Source organism: Erpetoichthys calabaricus, chromosome 10, assembly GCF_900747795.2.
Source record: "Erpetoichthys calabaricus chromosome 10, fErpCal1.3, whole genome shotgun sequence".
NCBI lineage: Eukaryota > Metazoa > Chordata > Cladistia > Polypteriformes > Polypteridae > Erpetoichthys > Erpetoichthys calabaricus.
In genome coordinates this window covers 58,729,811-58,740,949 of record NC_041403.2, presented here as the reverse complement: position 1 = coordinate 58,740,949, position 11,139 = coordinate 58,729,811, and positions in this window count along the sequence as shown.

The window sequence follows — 11,139 nt, the reverse complement described above, 5'->3', positions numbered from 1 at the left end:
AATGATCTATGAAGGTTCGCAGGGAAACCCTCCTCTTCCAAGAAGGAATCCATATAATGGCCTAGTCTTGTTATGGACTTGTGACTGGAAAGATGTTCCTCATTTAATTGCCTTAATTTTCAAGTGCACATATCTTCTTCAATATATTGGGATTACTGGATGGTGTCCCAACTCTTCATCTGTGTGTTGCCTTATCTTTCACACTGAAAATAATTTATCATAGGATGCAACAACAGGAAAACTCTAATAACTAAGTCCATGATACTAATTAAGCCATACTGCCACATTACATACATTCTATTCATTATATTTTCAATGAGTCACAAATGGCAGAGAGGCTGGAATAATATAATATAATTATATTATACAATTATAACTATAACTCAGAATGTGAAAGAAAGCTTCTTTTTATGTTTAGCATCTGCATTCCGCAAAGTTGTTGTCTTTGCCGTCTCCACTCTGGTGGTAAGTTCCTCCCTATTCCTAAGTGTTTATTTCTTATTTACCCATAAAGACTCCATATGATCAAGACAGAGAGAGTCTTAAAAAAATATTATTTTTGAACCCCTTTAACCCAGTGCAGAATTAAGGGCCCAAGGCCTACATACAGTACATAACTAAATAGTATATATTATAATAAGTTTTGATTCACGAGACTTCTTCTGGTTTTTCTTCCGTCAGAGCTATACAAATATTTTTCCTAATAGTATGAAAAACAAGTCTCTCATCCAAAACGAGATAACATAACATAGCTTTAGCTTATAGTAATATTTGAGCATTTCTTATTATAGCAGGTTCACCTCACATGAGCCCTGCAAAATCTCATGGTTTCATTGTAATACAGTTTGCTTCACACTTGCAGTGGTATCATTCTACATCAGTCTTTCCTTTGGGCTTGAACTAGCACCCAGCTTTACCCATGGAGACCAAAAAACAAGCCTTTCATGGAAATGGGCTAAAGAATATTTCCTTCATTCAAATACATAATCCAAAAATAACATCAAAAGACATAAAAACAGTTAAGGTGATTGGTAATGCAGACAAAATGGCCTGAAATGCGTACTGAAAGTGAACATCAGTCAAAGTTTGATTCCAATTTTGACATTTTGACTTCTAAAAAAAACAATCATAAAGGGGGTTGCAGCATCAAGAGAGCTGCTGTGGAACAAAGACCAAGCAACAGAATAGAAAAAACACTTAATTCTGGGGAACCTCTGTAGAGGCTGAATATGCATAAAGAAACATATAAGTTAGAAAAAGGCTGCAATGTTCACAATGTTGTGTGTCTTACTTTCTTATCTTAGCATAGAAATAATTTTAACTTTGCTTCTTTTACAGAAATATAGGAAGGTTTTGACATCTTTTTCTGTTGTGATGGACACTCACTGGCATTCTTGAGACTCCATCTCTTGCTGCATTCATATCCTTCTTATTGAAAGGAAACCACTATCAACATCTCCTCCCAAACCCAACACAAGAAGCACGGGAAGAGCAAAATGTTTGCATAACATATTCTGTCTGATTCCTCATATCCCGCACCATTTTGAGGTTAAGGTCACCATTAATAACAAGATAAAAGCCATAACAATGTGAGAAGAGTGTCCTGACAGCATTTCACACACTTACAGTCCTTCCATATTTTAATGTGCTGATTCAGTTGAGCTTCCATAGAGCCAGTGCCTATCACTTTTATCATTGAGTGCTAATCGGGAACTAAACCCAGACAGGATTCCAGTGCATCACGGAGCACATACACCTACTCACTATCACTGAGCCAGTTCAGAGTCACATTCATCTTTAGATTGTAGAAGGAAACCAGAGTATCCGGAAGAAAATCCCGTGTTGAATCATCTAAAACATGCAAACTCACTGTACAGAACGAATGTAAGTTTTAATTGGTGAAATGCAAAAATACACACATATATACATGCTCATATGCAAAGTGTACATATACATGTAATAATAAAAAATATCCCAATTTATTTGTGGCTAATTTTCAGTCTTAAAATATATATCTTTAAATAATTCACTGTCTTATTTCTCTCCAGTAGGGGAGGAAGCTACAAGACACTAATTTAACTCCTGGCCTGGACACTCACTGTGTCAAGTTTTCCTGGTCTCCATGTGTGTAAGTGGATTTTTGTTTCTACCAGGTATACCACTTTTCTTCCAACATTCTAAAGATATTGTAAAGCTAATCTGGGTGGCAATATCCTTATTGATTAGAAGGGGATGCTCCCATCCCATCAGTAGGAGAAATCCCATTACTGTGTTTGAAACTCTCCAGGCTGTAACCATCGCAAGGGTACTGGATAGGAAAGCCATTCTGATTCTTTCCAATACTTCTGCATGGTGAGAGGAACCTGCAGTAATGTTTGTTACTACTAGTGAGAGTTCTGCCCATAAGACAACAGAGACTAATGATGTCAAAACCTTCCTTCCTTTGGTCCAGTGAGCTTGCAAATAGGAGTAGCAGTTGGATAAGCACCCAACTTATAGGAGGAAGGAAGGAGGTCCAGCAGTGAGAGGGAGAAAAGCATATAATGGTGGGTAAGTGAGCCAGCCACCCCAGAGGGCATAAAGGGATCCCCTTTTCTTCAGTTAGGACCCGAAGGCTTGGTCTTTTGTTGTTTTAACTTATTTGTGTGCTTTTTGCCCTGATTGCAATTATTCCTTTGTTTATTAATAAATTCTCTCTTTCTGTTATTTTTTTGGGTTCTCTGGTCATTATTTGGGTCTGAGGGTGGCTCTTGAATCCCCCCAAGGTCCTTAATGTGCTTATTAGTTTAAAGGGCAAATCTAAATTAGTCATGTGAAGATGTAAATACCTAGTAATGGACTCACATCCTGTTCAGGGTTAGCTCTTGCCTTGTGTTCAGTGCTACAGCGAATGGCTTCCGCTCCCCAAAGTAATGAATTCAGTAATGGATAGAACTTTGAGTGGGTAAATGGATGGAGTTCTAAACTGGAGAGTTGGCTAATTGTATTACACAAAAACAAAACAACCTGAAACACATATAGCGATAATAATAATAAAGGGATGTATGTGACATGGGAGCCAAAGTTATTGAGGCTGCTCTATCATCCTGGGTTCACATCCTGACTCAGGCACTGCCTGTGTGGAGTTTGCACATTCTCCACATGCCTGTACCACTGACATTGGACATTCTGAATTTGCCATATATTTGTAAGTGTGTGTGTTCTGTAATGGACTTGCCAAGGTTTGTTCATTCTTTTATCCTCTGGTGTACATAATATCCATATTTTTTTGCTTTCACTTTAAAACTCTGTTCAGTCTGCATCCCTAACAAAACTATTATTCTTGTCCTGCCTACTCAAGTACAGTCCAGAGGTTTAAACCCCACCCAGCATTAACCTCTGGGTCATGCTGTACATTCTGTAATGCTTTTAAAAAGTAGTGGGCCACCTGGACATTTTGTCTTGTTGAAGCCTTGGGTGTACTTAAACCCTTGAGCAATGATACGCTCCTGAAGGATATTTTTCAGCATGATCATTAGCCAGCAGCCGTACCGCATGCACTTCAGAACAGGTAATCCTCCTGAAGCTAAGCATGTTCAGGCCCAGCCAGTACTTGGATGGGAGACCATCTAGGGGAGGCTTAAAGAGGTGGTGGTGAAGCCAACAGGCGGCACTTAGCCTGTGGTCTGTGCGTGGATCCTAATGCCCCATTACAGTGACAATGAAACGGTGTTAAAAATGGTGCCAACCTTTTAGATGAGATGTAAAACCAAGGTCCCGACTCTGTGTAGTCATTAAAGTTCTCTGGGCATCCTTCATAAAGAGCAGGGTGTATTCTCATGTCCAGACTAAATTACACTCCATGGCCTAGTCATTCTGGCCCATTAATCATCCCTGTCTCTAATTGCTATCTCTCTCTCATCCCCTAACCATCTAATAGCTAATGTGTGGTGAAGGTACTGGTGAAAAATGGCCGCCATTGCATCATCCAGGTGGATGTTACACATTGGTTGTGGTTGAAGTGGCTCTGCACTCTCTATGTAAAGTGCTTTCAGTAGTGAGTAAAGATCTATATAAATGTGAAGAATTATTATTATTATTACTATTTCAACTGAGAGCAGCAGGACCCCAATAGTTCCGTCCAGGGATTCCCTGCTACTTCTTGAAGACTGATGTTTGTAGTCTGGCTTCCTTGGAATCCTGAAACGTCTCCCAATTGTATAGTGTCCTATGAAATCAGTAGTATGGAGAAATGACTAAATATGCAAGGATTACTGTCCACTAGCTGCATTTACTACAATCAGTTACTGCTGGGCACCATATTCTGGTTTTATGTATCTCTCTCCCTTGCTCTTTTTATGGATGGGGTTTTTGGGTTTTTAAAATCATGTTATTCACAGTATGTATTGTACAGTATGTCTGGGAATATGAATAGACAAACACAGTATAAGGTTACAATTTTTTATTGCAGAAAGTTGAAAACCCCTGGTTTGAATAAAGAAACTGCTGGAATGGGTTATGCACTCTTGTGAAATATGGCCTAATTATTGTTTTTGCTCTTTGCCTTTTAGGCCTGTCTCATGAAGGCCTAATTTGTAAACAGCTTTCAGTGGGGTGGGCTTAATTTACTTCAGAAAGAAATGCAATAAATAAACAGAATGAAGGTCAGCATTAATAGCTGTGTTTTGGACCTTTGTGAGCTCTTTCAGCCAGGGTGGTCTACTTGTTTGTCCTGATCCCGCAGCATAGTAAATGCTGAGTGTCTTTGAAGACAGGAAGTGGATCTGACTTGAATAACAAGGGATGGGTCTGGGAGGCTAGTTATGTTATTCTGAAAGCTGTCTGTTCATGTACATCACAAATGCAAAACTTCTCAAAAAGCATCATAAACTTTGAAGTGTGAGACTTAGAAAGAAAAGTATTTGAATGTGTGGGGGTGGACATACTTGTTTCATTCTTTTAGTATTCTGAATACATGTTCAGACATTTAGATATATGTGCAAATGTATATATGAATGTTTATGTGTACATATACATATACATTATACATATATATATATAGACACAGATTGTATTTTACTGTACAAAATTCACAATTATTTCAAAAATTATCAAGGCAGATAGTGTTTATTTGCTCATGAAATCTGTGTGTAACATTAAAATAAGTACATATTAATACAGTAAAATATATCAAGAACATCTTATTTTGTTAAATACTTTGGTACATTGCTGTGTAATTGTTTCACACAATCCTATGGCAATTTCTCCCAGGCTTCCTGCAGAATTTGCCATGGCCCTACATTTTCATTTCCAAGTTATCATTTTGTGAGCTTTAGTTATGTTGAAGTCTGGGTTCTGAGGTGGCGAGTCTAATAATGTTATGGTTTCATCTGTGGATTTCTGTTCAAAGTGGGTCTTAATAATGTTTTCAGAGTGTCTTGGGTTGTTCACATGTTGAAAGGTTTTTGCCAGTATGTTGTTTTCCCAGATATACAGCATAATGAATCAGAGATCAAAATCTGTTTCTATTTCTTATCAGTCAGTCATTCCATTGATTCTGATTAGATCCCTTACATGAATGACTGAAAAGCACCTCCAGAGTTGCCACTGCGATTCACAGAAGACGGCAGGCAGGCATAAAAGTACTTCTTGTCAACTCTTTTGACATACTAAAGCCTTTGTGAACCAAAATTGTCAAATATTAAACAATTCATCTTATTTCTCTCCTAGTAGAGAGGCAACTCCAAAAGCCTGGACACTAGCTGTGATAAGCTCTCTGTGTCTGAGTGGGTTTTTCCTTAGGTAAACCACTTTGATCCTCACAGTTTAAATATACTGTAATGCTAATCTGGGTAGTAATATCCTTATTAATCAAAACTGTTTGCCTCCATATTCTAGCAAAAGTATAAATTCTTTTAATGTGTTTGATGTTCCCCAGGCCTCTAAAGGGAAATATGTTGTATCCTCACAAGGATACTGGGGAGGACAGCCAGTATGGTCCTTTCCAGTACACCTGCATGGTGAGGATGATCTGCAATAATGCCTGGTACCACTAGGGAAAGTTCTGCACATATGACACCAGGAATTGATGAAGCTTTCCTGGACCCCAAAGTATAATATATCACAGTTTAAAAGACCTTCCTTCCCATGGTCCAGTGAGCTTGCAGATAGATAGGTGGCAGCAAAAAAAAAATTCACCAGTCGTGGACTCATTGCTCTGTAAAGATCATTCTCCATAATCTTTCTACAAGAATGGTTTATTAGCTGCAACACTCTTTAAAAGAGCATTTCTTTTAAGATTTTGTTATATAGGTAAAGCATTTACTTCAGTACCAGATGACTCTGCCAGATGCTGAGCAAGATTTTCTCTGGAACTCTGTCTTTTAAAGAAGTCACTTAAAATACTGTTTATCAGATACAGATATCATTTGGGGTCTTCCACTGCCTTAAATGTGCCCACTTTCTTAAAAGTTCTTTATTACAGCTTGAACTCCATATCTTAAAAATTCTGTTTTTTTGTGCTAAGGTCAAAACCAAGAGGAAGCTTTTTGAAACGTAAAAAGTCACTCAAATGATTTTTTTTTAAACTTCATTAATTGTAAATCAAATCAACCAAAAATGAAGAGAAATCACAAATGGAGTATCAGAAAACAAATGACAACATCCTAACTCTAGTCTCAAATCCAAAACTACAGAAAGTCCAAAAATCCAAAATTTAAAATGTCTCAAAAGAGACACACATTACAAAGGCTAATAAAAATGAAGCAAAAAAAAAAACAACCTCTTATTGAAGCTTGCAGAGGGGTGGAAGAAAGAAGCTGCTAAACTTGCAAGCAACAATCAGATGTCTTAAATACACCTTTTAGATATCTACAGCCTAATGACCTTAGCACCTGAGTGTCATAATTCACTGCTGTTGAGTTTCAGCCAGGTTTTTTTTTCTTAGGTGTGTATTTATTTTTGCTAATTTTTACATTTTTTAATTTTCATGTATTTTTTGTTATTTCTGTTATGTTTATTATTTAATATTTAGATACTGTATCTTTAAATATGTGTCCATTCCTTGTGTTCTTGTGTTCTGTGGGTGTAACCTCAAGAAGCTGGACCATCCTGACGTCACTGCTGCAGGGTCTTAAATCTGCTGTTGTGGATAAAGAGAATTTCCACCACAAACAAAGAGTTGGGGAATGACCCCATATATTATATAGAGGAGATGACGTCGTAACGGGTGGACGGAAGTGATGTCATCAGAGGGAAACTGGAAGTGACATCATCCTCGGGAGTCGGAAGTGACGTTTTCATCGGGAGCTGAATGTGGAAGTGACATTGGATGGCCATCTTGGGGATCTGGAAGTTGATGTGGTGAGTATAGTGGATTATTTTTCTTCTTTTTGTCTGATGAAAAAGAGAGAGAGGCGTTAGTACCATAAATGTACCATAAATCAACCCTTCATCTCGCAATGTTTCACTCACCTCAGGACTTGTTGACTGCCTCCTAAGTGCACGTGTGTGACACTGCATATATATTTCTGTGAGAGAGAGAAATGCATCAATGATTCATGAAGTGCTGTAAGGAGTTTATTATAAGTATTGCTGTTTCATTTGCATTTATTGGCTTTTGGATTCTGTTTTTTGGATTGCTAAATTTGCCTGTATTTTGCCTTTTTAATAAATATAATTTTTTATAGATTATTTCTGCCGTTTTAGTTATAAACCAGAGGTTGTAAAGTTCCTCTCCTTTGCAAGGCATTTTGGTGAATTTTAGGACTTTGTTGAATTTTTGAAGCCAGCTCCCAATTCTTAGCCCTGCACAGACTAAAGCCTAAAGGTGGTAGTTGGGTCTAGAAGACTTAGGAATAGTCTCTAAAATTCCTTGCCTGCTTTATGGGTGTTTTAAAAGGCTAACACCCAATTTACTATGTTTGTAACTCTGTTACACAAAAACGAGGTCCTGCTCCTCATAACACAGAACACAATTGATAGTAAAGGACCCTATGAAAAATATAAGACACAAAGTTAAACGAAGACAAGGTAAGGGTACAAAAGTGGGAGAAAATGAGAAACATAAAAAAAAATAGACAGCCACGAGGCACTGTTGTAAAGCTGACATGGTGTGCTACTGCTCACTGACCATAGCCTTGTTGATGCAAAACTATGATTTTATGTTTGACAAAGTGTGGTCGCTTAGCCTATAACAAACCTCTCATCGGGGTACCCTAGTTTTTGTGATTGCCATTTAATACACTAATTTATTTGTTAAATTGCACCATTATCACACCTTGTTTGACCAATCACAAAGTCATTTATTTCAAGCAAGTGTAATGTGGGTGGAATTTAACCTCAAAGAGAGTTTTGTGAGACAAGTTTCTACCCATCTTACAGGATATCAAAAAGTTTTTGGAAAGTTCAAAAAATTCTTGTTATTTTTTATTGTATTAGTGTTTATTTCTGTTTTTTGTCCTAATGTTAAACAGTGTTTTCAAAACTAAATAAACATTTACTGTCCAGATAGCTAGCTTTAAAACCAGTTTTCTTAACACTTTTTTTCAGTATTTTGTATATTTTTTTAGATTCAATTTATTTTCCCTGGAGGACTAAGACCTATCCTGGCAGCTCTGGGTGCAAGGCAGGAAACAGTCCTAGATAGGACCAGAAAACATCCTCTCCAGGAATTGCAAATGAGGCTTGGCTCATTTTCCAGAAAAAACAAAGCTCAACTGCATTCTCAGAGTTCAATTTACTGTTACACTGGAGGCCTCTGAACTACAGAGATGGGTGACTGGTTATGTGCATCAGCTGGGAGCCGCATATTCACTGAAGTGGATCTTCAGGAAACTACTCGAAAGGCACAAAGGCAGGAAATGCCGCAAAAAGGGCTCTTTTTAAAATCCTTCTCAGATTCTACTGGCTATAAAGTAGGGTGGCTCATCTTTGAAAATGCTTTGTTGTGGAAGAAGAAAATTACAGACATTCAAATGCATATACCAGCACATTTTCATGTCATGCGAAGCTGGTTTAAGAGTCCAAAAGTGAATCTGAATATATAAGAGAGAGATTAAAAGAAGAAAGCAAATGACAGTAAGTTAAAAGACTTGTCTCCATGTAGCCATTGAACACATTAAAAGAAAAGGACAGAATGAAAAGAGCAACTTTTCAGCAAAGTTTAAAAATTCTGCAAACCTTTATTTTGCAACTCATTAATGTGTTTAGACAAGACATATGAAACTGTTTGCATTTTTCTGTTCTTTTTGCCACAAACTGTTTAAATTAATTTTTTATTAAATAATAAGGAAAAGAATAATTGTACAGTGGTTAGCGCCCCTCCCTCACAGCTCCAGAAGACTGGGCCCAGTACATACGTGTAAAGAGATTGCACATTCCCTTCATTGTCTGACTTGGATTTACTTGGGCTTTTTTTCCACACCCTTGGTTACATCAAACTGGCCCTATAAATGTTGCACATTCTTTGTAATGAACTGGAACCTTATCCTCCCAAGTCCCTGATGGTAGTTCCCCACTACCCTGAACTGGAGTACATGGTTCTAAAATCATGGATAGAACATAAACCTTTATCACTGTTCATTCATTTCAGCACTAGGTCATTAAGAGTACATCGCTGGTGTCTGCAGAAAGTTGTCAACTGACATCCAATTTTCAACTAAAAGTCTCTTAATTTTAAGCATATTGTGTTGTTTTATATGTAGACACTTAAAAAATAAAGGTGCTAGAGTGGTTCTTCAGAACAATGCCATAGGGGAACCATTTTAGGTACACAAAAGACCCAAACACCTGAAGATTCCTGAAAGAACCTTTATTTATTTAGATCTGTAACAAGTTTAATACACCAAATAACCATGACTAGATGGTAACAGATTTGAGTAATATCAATGGGTCCCTGATTTTAAATAGTGTGGTATTTGATGGGTTCCAGGATGTCTGTCACCCCAAATTAATCCTAATACTCTATAAAACACCTTGTAACAAAATGTAAGAGTCTACTTCTTATTTAATTTTTTTTATAGGATAAGTACAAAAAAAGACAGATTTTTGACAATTAATATGTAATTACTTAAGTTAACTGCTGCAACTAATTTATTAGAAGATGTTAAGAATATCCACTGTAAAAAATGAGTTGTTTCTATCAATTTTCACACTCTCACTTTTGTACTATACCTTTTAAATGTAAGCAGTTACATGACAGAATTTCTGAACTAGCAGCACTGGGTAAGTTTTAGTCACCAGACAGCTAGCCATTTCTTCTATTCCTTGCATGCTAGATGTTTCTTTCTCATCTCATTCAAAGCTGTAATGACAGCTAATTTAAACATACCCCTAAAATGTTAATTATGTTGTGTATATTCTCTTTTTAGATTTTCTACCCCAAAGGTTAAGGAATTTGTTTATAGTCAATGTTTACTGTTTTGATCAATTGTGTATTATTTTACAGGGGGTGGTATGATTTCTCACAGCTCCAAAATAAATACTTGATCACACTGGGGCACAGGCATCATTTGTGGAGGGTTTTGGACGTTCTTTCCATGGTTTGATTCTAAATTGACTAAATGAGAATGAACATGAGGATGTGTACCCTTTTATGGACTGGCTCCCTGTCTAGGTATGTTTCATTCTTGTTCAAAAGGTAGGTTTAGGCAATAATATACAGTTTATTTTTAAGAACTCTCTTTGAAGGTTTGTACATGTTTTTCAGTTTGTTTGGTAGCAGTACAATTAAGGGTGACATCTTCCACTTTCAAGTGATTTGTTGTATAGTTCAAACTCAAACCATTTATTTTAATCTTGAAAGCTTGTATGTCTATAATTACAGGGCACAGTTTAAGGCTTCTGCATCCTATTTTGTTACCATGTAATAATGGGTGCTTTACATGCACCCATATCATTTTTCAAGTATCTTTACAAATATACTTTAACATATTAACAACTGGAAGCCCACAAGTCATGGCAAATTAGTCCTTGCACTATTACCCTAAGAAAACACAAACTGCTTTATCCAGTCTAATAGTAAACAAGATCATTTTTATCAAGTAGTCTTGTTACATTTCAGAGTTGTGAAGCTATCCAAGTCAACCTTATAGTGAAGCCATGATAAAATTTTCATACAAATGTAAAGATGTTTTTGCAATGACATATCATTCAGCCCAT